The sequence below is a fragment of the Coturnix japonica genome, chromosome 32 (genome assembly GCF_054131305.1).
Source record: "Coturnix japonica strain WE chromosome 32, WE-NBRP24, whole genome shotgun sequence".
In the NCBI taxonomy this organism is placed as follows: Eukaryota; Metazoa; Chordata; class Aves; order Galliformes; family Phasianidae; genus Coturnix; species Coturnix japonica.
The window spans coordinates 4,706,164-4,715,453 of record NC_140694.1 but is presented as its reverse complement, the minus strand read 5'-3'; the positions used below and the strand labels follow the sequence as shown (position 1 = coordinate 4,715,453).

At 49.1% G+C, this 9,290-nt stretch overlaps 1 long non-coding RNA gene across 1 annotated transcript; it reads left to right on the top strand.

The window, feature by feature from the left end:
- The first annotated feature begins 1,166 nt into the window (after window positions 1-1,166).
- Window positions 1,167-9,148, top strand: LOC146755545 (uncharacterized). Its single transcript, XR_014938028.1, has 5 exons — window positions 1,167-1,725; window positions 3,389-3,460; window positions 3,901-4,055; window positions 6,892-6,964; window positions 8,672-9,148. It is a non-coding gene; the product is annotated as an uncharacterized LOC146755545 (long non-coding RNA).
- The last annotated feature ends 142 nt before the right edge of the window (window positions 9,149-9,290 follow it).

Below are 9,290 nucleotides of genomic sequence, written 5' to 3'. Positions count from 1 at the left end.
ATCAATCATGTCCCAGCACTGTGATATTCCATCTCTGGCACAATCTGGAGCATCTCTGCAAACCTTGGGTGCTCATTCCCACCAGCGTTTCTTCCTTTCTCTCTTTAGAATCAGTGTGGTGCAGTTCCCAGTGTTTGTGAGCAGCAGCCAGCAGGCTGCAAGAGATCCAATGGCAGCTTTCAGCACACAGAGTGATGTGATGGGGACAGACTGTCCTTACCGCCATGCAGAAGGGAGTTTTTACCGTCCTCTCTCAAGAAGTATGAAAGAATAGAGTTTGAATGATACTTGTGAGCAGGTGCTGTGCTGTAGGGGATGTCAGGTAACCATTCCTATGGGGGTGCGGGAAGGAGCAGTGAAAGTGATGTATTAGTTTGTGTTTTGGCTGTTAAAGAGGAGTTCCATTTCTGGAAGCAAAACTATGAGCTAAGATGGAAAACAGAAGGGAGAAGGCTGATACCTGGATCGTGGGCTGAGCTTTGGTGACTGCAGCCATTTGCAGTAGAAGTTTTGCTGTTTTGCACAGTGGGGTTCAGAATGGGAGCTGATGATGAATGGGAGCTGCTCGAGGGACAGACTTCCATGTACAAGTTCCAGTGCCTCAATGACTTTCTTGTAGCGAGGAACCCCAAACTGAACATAAGACTTGAGGCGCAGCCTCCCCAGTGTTGAGTCCAAGGGGATGATTACCTCTCTGCTCCTGCTGGCCACACTATTTCTTAGACAGGCCAGGATGCCGTGGGCCTTCTTGGCCACCTGGGCACACTGTTGGCTCATGTTCAGCTGAGCATCGACCAACAGCCCCAGGTCCATTTCCTCTGCACAGTCCTGCAGCCACTCAGCCCCAAGCCTATAGCGCTGCATGGGGTTATTGTGGCCAAAGTGCAGGACCTGGCACTTGGCCTGGGTGTACCACATCCCATTCACCTCAGCCCAGTGAGGTTGATCCAGCTTATCTAGATCCCTCTGAAGGGGCCTCCCTTCCCTCAGGCAGATCAACACCACCTCCCAGTCAAAAGACAAAAAGAGAAGAAAGCAGAAATGAAGAAGGCTTCTCTGAGAGCTGCCCCTGCACCTGCAGAGGTGAGTCCTTGTTATGGACAGACACAGCTCTTGTTGTCAGGGCCTCCATCTGTCAGACATGAATGAGACTGTATAATCCTGAGGGAAGTGGTGTCCTGGTTCTGTACTTGCTTTTTTCCTTTGCAGTTTTTGAAGTGTTGCACAAAATGAAGGAGAAATCTCTAAAGCAGGTGGTCGGGATGCTGGCATGGTGATGTTACTTAGTAATTAGTGCTATTATTTTGTAGTATATTAATAGTTTGCTAATAAACAAAAAACAAGGGGGGGAGGAAGGCGTTCTGATAACAGAGGATGCTGAGAAGGCAGAAACACTGAATGACTTCTTTGCTTCTGTCTTTAGTGAAAAGGCTCTCCCTCAGAAATCCCAGACCCTGGAGGCTAATGAGAGAGTCTGGACAATAGGAGATTTCTCTTTAGTCAGGGAAGAGGTGGTCTGTGATTGCCTAGGAAACATTAATGTCCATAAATACATGGGATGGGTGCATGGGGTGCATCCACGGGTGCTGAGAGAACTGGTGGAGGTCATTGCTGAGCTGCTCTCTGTAATCTTTCAGAGGTCTTGGAGAACTGGGGAGGTGCCTGAAGACTGGAGGATGACCAATGTCACTGCAGTCTTCAAAAAGGGCAAGAAGGAAGAGCCAGGTAATTATAGGCCAGTCAGCCTCACCTCTGTCCCAGGGAAGGTGATGGAACAGCTTGTGCTGGATGCCATCTCCAGAGAACTGGGTGATAAGGAGGTTATCAGGAGTACTCAGCATGGGTTCACCAAGGGGAGGTCGTGCTTGACCAACCTGGTGGCCTTTTATGAAGATGTCACTAGCTGGGTGGACGGGGCTAGAGTGGCAGATGTAGTCTACCTTGATTTCAGAAAGGTTTTTGATACTGTCCCCCATGACATCCTTATAACAAAGCTGAGGAAGTATGGGATAGATGAGTGGACAGTGAAGTGGGTCGTGAACTGTCTGACTGGCAGAGTGCAGAGGGTTGTCGTTGGCGGTGCTGAGAGGGGATTTGATCCATGTTTATAAATACCTGAGGTGTGGGGGCCATAGTGGCACGGCTGGTCTCTTTTCAGTAGTGCGTGGGGACAGGACTAGGGGTAATGGGCTGAAACTTCTGCATAGGAAGTTCCGCACAAATGTGTGCAAGAACCTCTTTACGGTGAGGCTGACGGAGCACTGGAACAGGCTGCCCAGGGAGGTGGTTGGGTCTCCTTCTCTGGAGATATTCAAGACCCGCCTGAACACCTACCTGTGCAACGTGGTGTAGGGAACCTGCCATGGCAGGGGGGTTGGGCTCAATGATCACTAGAGGTCCCTTCCAACCCCTACAATTCTGTGATTCTGTTGGAAGGTGGGAATGCAAGAGAGAATATTGCGAGCAAAAGCTGTGGAGCGAGATAAATGGCATGAGAAAGCAAAGCTGAGAACTAAGGAAAGCTCCAGAAGAGAAAACAAAGTCCAGTAGGGCATATTTAGAGACAGGTGAAGCATCCATGAGTGCACTGAGGAGTACTAGGGTGCTCTGGAATGTCTCTTGGGCTCCCTACAGCACACATACTTGCTCTGGGGCATGTCTGGATGTCTGTAGAGCTAATTGTGGGGCCCTGAGAAACGTCTGGGGCACATTAGGGGGCACTGGCTTCCATGTGAGTGTTCCCAGGTTCCCAGAAGTCAACAGGGAAGCCTTTGGAGACCCCTTGGGAAGACTCAGTGGGGCCCTAGAGTGATGTAGCAGCTTGTGTTGGTTGCATCTGCTTGGCAGGGAAGCGATTTCCCTGGTGAGAGCTGAGTGACTGGAAGGTGATTTCCTTGGTTTAATTAATTTAATTACCTGGATTATAATTAAATAACACTGTTCAGCGTTCATTAAAGATTTCTTTTTTTTCCAAAGTACTTCAGTTGTGCAGCTGTAGCAGCTTTGCTAAGATATATCGAGTTTATTCAAAATTCCAGTGATGCTCCTAAAGCACTTGAAGTGCATTTGAGGGGGGGAGTGACAAAACAGCTCTGAGAGACACATCATCAGATCAGAACATTGGAACGGTAACTAATAGCAGAGATTCTGATAAGAATATTGAAGTTTTCAAATTACCTTTTCTTAAAGTTGTATTTCACCAAGGTTCATCAATGTGCACACTGAAGAGCTGACTTGTTATCTTTCTTTTTATAAAAAATCATGTGTTACAATTGAGAGCAGAAGTTATAGGATGGAACATTCTCCAAGTAAAGTGCAAAAGACATTTCTTCATAGTTCCAATTAATGTCTTATGTTTTGTTCAGACTCACTAAATGATGTATTTCAGGGTACATCATGTGGGAATATAAGAAGACTATTCAGAGCAGGAGCTGCAGAGCAAGATGAACGACATGAGAAGGTAAGGCTGGGAACCAAGGACACAGCTTTTGTGTCACTCAGCCACCTGTGGCAGAGGTCAGGATTTCTGCAGGGATGGGAAATCATCCCATCACTTAGTGCCTTACAAGGAGCTGAGAAGCTTTTCTTGCTCAAGTCCTGCTTCCAAGCTTAACCACCTACAATGAAGTAGATGTCACTTTGCTGGTGTCCTTCAATTCCGTGTCTGCATTTTCCCAAAATCAGGAGGTAACCAGCTGCAGTGAAGTGAGCGATTTCAGTGCCTGTTTCTGATGGTGGCAATGAGTTCAGAGGTCACAATTAACTGACGATTCCTGTTTCCATTCTGACAAAGTCTGTAGTTGCAGCTGACTTCCTGAGGCTGCCATACGTGGTGGTGATGCAGCCTTGGGCTTCTTGGGGATTTGCATGACTCCCACCTTTCCTTTCTGTGTCTTGCAGGTCAGCTGGTGCTGGAAGCAGCCGGTATCTGAGTAGGAATGAAGGTGAGTGCAGGAGCAGCTGCTGAGGGGAGGAAGGAAGTCCATGCTAATGAGCTCTGGAGCATCTGCGGGTCTGGTACCAGAGGAGGCAGCAGTGATGCTGGAGGGCACGTGGTGAGTGCGTGGACAGGGTGGCACAAACGTGTGCGTGTGCTGAGGAGTTGGGTTGCACACAGGTGTACACAAAGGGGTGTTTGTGGAAGGTGTAGGCACGTACGTGTTCCCAGGGGTGGTTTGCACACGTCTGTGAATACAAAGGAGGGCACACGATGCGGTGTGTGCATGGAGGTGTGCAAAGCAGGCAGGGTGGCACACGGGTGTGCATGTGCACATGGATAGGGGAAGGCTGGGGTTACAGGTTGACCTGTGCTGAGGTGAGTGGGGGCTCACGGTGTTGCTCAGTGGTAGATTTGTTTACACTGAGTGCTAACAGGAAACTCGCACACCCTTTTTGTTTCAGCTGTGCCAGCGCTGTGATCCCTTGCTGCTGGGATGTGCTGTTGGAAGGATGGTGTGCATGCCGAGCTCCCATCACTTCCAAGCCCTACAATTCTGTGATTCTGTGAATCAAGTGTAGAGCAAAAGGGATGTTTGGGCCAGGTGACTGTAAGAAGACTGGCTGCTTTGGATGGTGGCAGCTGATGGAAACAGGTGCTCTGGGGACCGTTCAGCTTTTAACAGAAGACAGGGGTCCTGCAGGAAGAACGACGAGGTTCTCAAAAGGCTTCAGACGTGCACACAGAGTACATCTGTCCTGCCGTGCCGTCTCTGCTTCTTTTTGATGAAAGCATTTTCATGACCACTTGTTGTGGCTGTTGCTTGTAGAAGGAGGAATGTTAGGTGCAGTTCTCACTGAGAACTTCTGCTAGGATTTCTGTGTAATTTGAATCATGAGTGTTAGCACAGTGAGTTGAAGGAGGGCCCCGGAAGCAAATTTGTTGCTGTTGAAGCACTGTGTGATGAGCAGGTGCGTGGTAAGACGTGCTGGCAGATGTTGAAGCCACTTTAAGATTGAGGTGAGAAGGAAAGGCGATGAAGGAGCTGATGGCAAAGAGCTTCCTTAGGAGGCTTGGTGCTTGCATGGGATTGTATCCGATCAACTTCTTGTGTGCTGGTGTCCATCTGTGGTTTGTGGAGCAGTTTTCATTCCAGGGTCTGTCTGGTAGGACTGTGGCTTGGGCCAGGCCAGGGCGAATCCAGTGTGCTTTACTCTCGTTCTTAGTGCTTGTTTTTGCTCAGGTGTCAATCCTCACAGAGCAAGGCCTGAGGGTGGGGTTTGCGGAGAAAGAGGACATGCAGGCCTTGTGTGACACCCACGGAGCTGCAGCGAGGCTGCATTGGTGTAAAACAAGGGAAATGCACAGAGATCTGAAGGTGGGTTTTGGGCTCGACTTATGCCAGAGGGGATGTGCGTGCTCCTTTACAATGTGCGTTTTCTGCCTACTGTATGGCAGGTGGGCTTGGAAAGTTGTTTCCGTGTTTCTGTTGTTGGGAGAAGCAGATATCAACTCTTCTCTCTATTGAAAGATTTAATAAAAGAGCCTCTCCTTGCTTCTTAGTGTATGAATCACAGAATCATAGAATCACCAGGGTTGGGAAAGACCTAAAAGAACAGTCCAACCGTTCTCTTATTACCAATAGCTCCCAATAAACCACGTCCTTCAACACAACATCCAGTCATTCCTTGAACACCCCCAGGTGGGATGGCTCCACCACCTCCCTGGGCAGTCCATTCCAGTGCCTGGCCACCCTTTCTGAGAAGTAATATTTCCTAATGTCCAGCCTGAACCTCTCCTGCCGCAGCTTGAAACCATTCCCTCTAGTTCTATCAGTAATGACACGAGAGAAGAGGCCGACCCCCAGCTCACTGCAACCTCCCTTCAGGAAGTTTTAGAGAGAAATGAGGTCTCCCCTGAGCCACCTCTTCTCCAGGCTGGACATTCCCAGCTCCCGCAGCCTCTTCTCATATGGCTCCATTGTGCTCCAGACCCCTCACCAGCTTTGTTGCCCTTCTTTGAACACGTTCCAATGCCTCAGTGTCTTTTTTGCAGTGAGGGGCCACAAACTGGAAACAGAATTCGAGTTGTGGCATCACCAGTGCTGAGTACAGGGGGACAATCGCCTCTCTGCTCCTGCTGGCATCAGTGTTTCTGATACATACGTTCTCATGTATGTAAGTGTCACATGTGTGACATCCTTTTTGATGGAGTTCCGTGACGGGAGTTCAGTGGATTTGAGAGCTGACTTGAAGCCTGTGGGCATCACCCAGGAGTTGGGGTGAGAGGATGAGGCGTAGAAACAGGAACCTCTTTGGTCGTTATTAACTCCCAACTTTTTGGTCAGGAATCTCTGTGTGTTTTTTTATCATGTAAAGAACAGAGTCATTGTGCAGCTTGTGAATGAATTGATTCACGCCTGCTGATTGGTGCTGTTCTCTACAGGGAGCTGCAGTGGAAATGGACACTTGTGGTCCACTGTCTGCCCCCCTCCCGCATGCCCAGATCAGCCAAGTTGTCAAGGCCTGGCTCTTGGTTGGTGAATTGTGCCAAGGTCAGAGAGTTGGATTTTCTGGGCTTTGAGACACGTCTTCCAGATGCACGTTGTGTTATTTCTGATGTGTTGACCTGTTGAGGTCCAGCCCCAAATGAGGATTCAAGTACTACCACCGCAGGAATGGTTTAGATTGGAATTGGAATGCAGAAGGCTGAAGCCAGCAGGAGCAGGGAATCCATCATCCAAGGGCTTGGTGCAGCTCTTCTTTGCTCAGTTGTGGAAGCATCGTAAAGTTGCTGGGCGGACAGGCATCACGTAGCCTGAGACTCAGCATGTCTTGCAGCAAGTGGATGGGACGGTTGTGCTGTGTGTGTTATTCCATGACTGTCTTAGCCCTGCTCACTGACCTGCTCTTTCTCTCTCCTCTCCTCGCCCTCCACCCACTGCCTCGGTGCAGCTTTTGCTCTCATTTCATCCGAGCAAAGCGACAAGGAACTGCTGCAGATAGCTTGAGGTGATCTCACTGCCAGGTACGTGCCATGTTTTGTCCCCCCCGCATGGTTTTGCAGGCCGTGTGGCACTGTGTTTAGTAACACAGCCTCATGCAGCTTTGATGTGACCCTGGTCACGGGTGGGTTTCTCCACTGCCCTGCAGCTCAGCCCTCAGAAGGGCTGTCTCTCAGAATGGCCGCCCTAGACCCCGTCCCCATCTCTGCTGCCCTCCCCGTCCCTTCAGCTGTTCCCGGTTCGGGCCGGGCGACACCGGGCAGGTGGGTGAGCGGAGCGGGGCAAGATGGCGGCAGGGAGTGGGGTGTGAGGGGCAGGGCGGGGCCTAACGGGGGTGGGGGGCGGGGCTAAGGGGAGGGGAGAGCGGGGATTGGTGGGAGAGGGAGCCAATAGGAGGTAGAGAGGAGTTGGGCACAGGGTGATGTTAACACCCCTTTGTGACGTCATAATGCCCCTTTGTGATGTCATAATGCTTCTTTGTTACATCATAATGCCCCTTTGTGACATCATAATGCCCCCTTTGTGACGTCATAATGTCCCTTTGTGACGTCATAATGCCCCTTTGTGACGTCATAATGTCCTTTTCTGATGTCATAATGCCGCTTTGTGATGTCATAATGCCGCTTTGTGATGTCATAATGCTCCATTGTGACGTCATAAAGCTCCTTTGTGACGTCGTAATGCCCCTTTGTGACATCATATAGCTCCTTTGTGATGTCATAAAGCTCCTTTGTGACGTCATAATGCCCTTTTGTGACATCATAATGTCCTTTTGTGATGTCATGAAGCTCCTTTGTGATGTCATAATGCTACTTTGTGATGTCATAATGCTTCTCTGTGACGTCATACTGTCCCTTTGTGACGTCATAATGCCCTCTGTGACGTCATAATGCGCCTTTTGACGTCATGATGCCCTTTGTGACATCATGAAGCTCATTTATGACATCATAATGCCCCTTTGTGACGTCATAATGTCAGTTTCGGATGTCATAATGCCCCTTTGTGATGTCATAATACCCCTTTGTGACGTCGCAGTGCTCCTTTGTGACGTCATAAAGCTCCTTTGTGACGTCGTAAAGCCCCTTTGTGACATCATAATGTCCTTTTCTGATATAATAATGCCCCTTTGTGACGTCATAATGCCCCTTTGTGACATCATAATGTCCTTTTCTGATATAATAATGCCCCTTTGTGACGTCATAATGCTCTTTGTGACGTCATAATGCTCTTTGTGACGTCATAAAGCTCCTTTGTGATGTCATAAAGCTCCTTTGTGATGTCATAATGCCCCTTTGTGACATCATAATGTTCTTTTGTGATGTTATAATGCCCCTTTGTGATGTCATAATGCTTCTTTGTTACATCATAATGCCCCTTTGTGACGTCATAATGTCCTTTTCTGATATCATAATGCCCCCTTGTGACGTCATAATGCCCCTTTTTAAAGTCATAATGCCCCTTTGTGACGTCATAATGCTTATTTGTGACGTCATAATGCCCCTTTGTGACATCATATCACCCCTTTGTGATGTCATACTGCCCCATATGAAGTCCAGACAGAGTCAAAACTTATGGACCTGCACGAGGATCACTTTCAAGACAGTGGCTCTGTTGCTTCAAGCTTATTTGCTTCGTCCTGCCGCCACTCTATTACCAAGTATCAGCAACCTCTTGCATGATTCAACTTGCAAACGTTTGACACTAACCCTTGTGTTTCTGTGCCTTCCTAGATAATTCGAGCCCTTGTCAACCCCAACGATCCAAACCAAGTAGTGATGTGCAGTGTGTTTCCATCAATGGAGAGTTCTTATTAAGCACAAATCGCTGCAATTCGGATGACAGCCTTCCACATGGTAACAGTGATGGACACAAGGGGCTCATCCACGTTCATGCTCTCATATCTCCTGGCTCTGCTGAAGCTCCTGACCTGAGCCTGCCAGACACCACAGTCACCTGCCTGGATTGTGACCCAGCGCCTTTGCAGTGCTGCCCATCCCAAGCACAGCCCGAGTGCCCCAACAGCAGCACCACCATGCAGGAGCAGGGCAGCATCAGTGAGGTGAAGCTGAGCATCTTAGATGGGGACTTAGAGTCAGGCTGCCAGTCCCAGGCACCAGGCAGCAGCACCAGCTCTGAGCCACTCTCATCTTGACAAGAGGAGTCCCATCTTCACCCTTGACCTCTCAAGCCCTCCTGTCTTTTATTGAATAAAGTCACTCTCATGCTCAATCATCGCCTTGGCTGCATTCCGAGTCTTCATTCACAGGGATTGGGATGAATGCAACAAACAGCAAGGCAGCTCAGCTTGCAATGCTATGGCTGTGGGGTTCGTGCAGGCAGAGCTCTGGG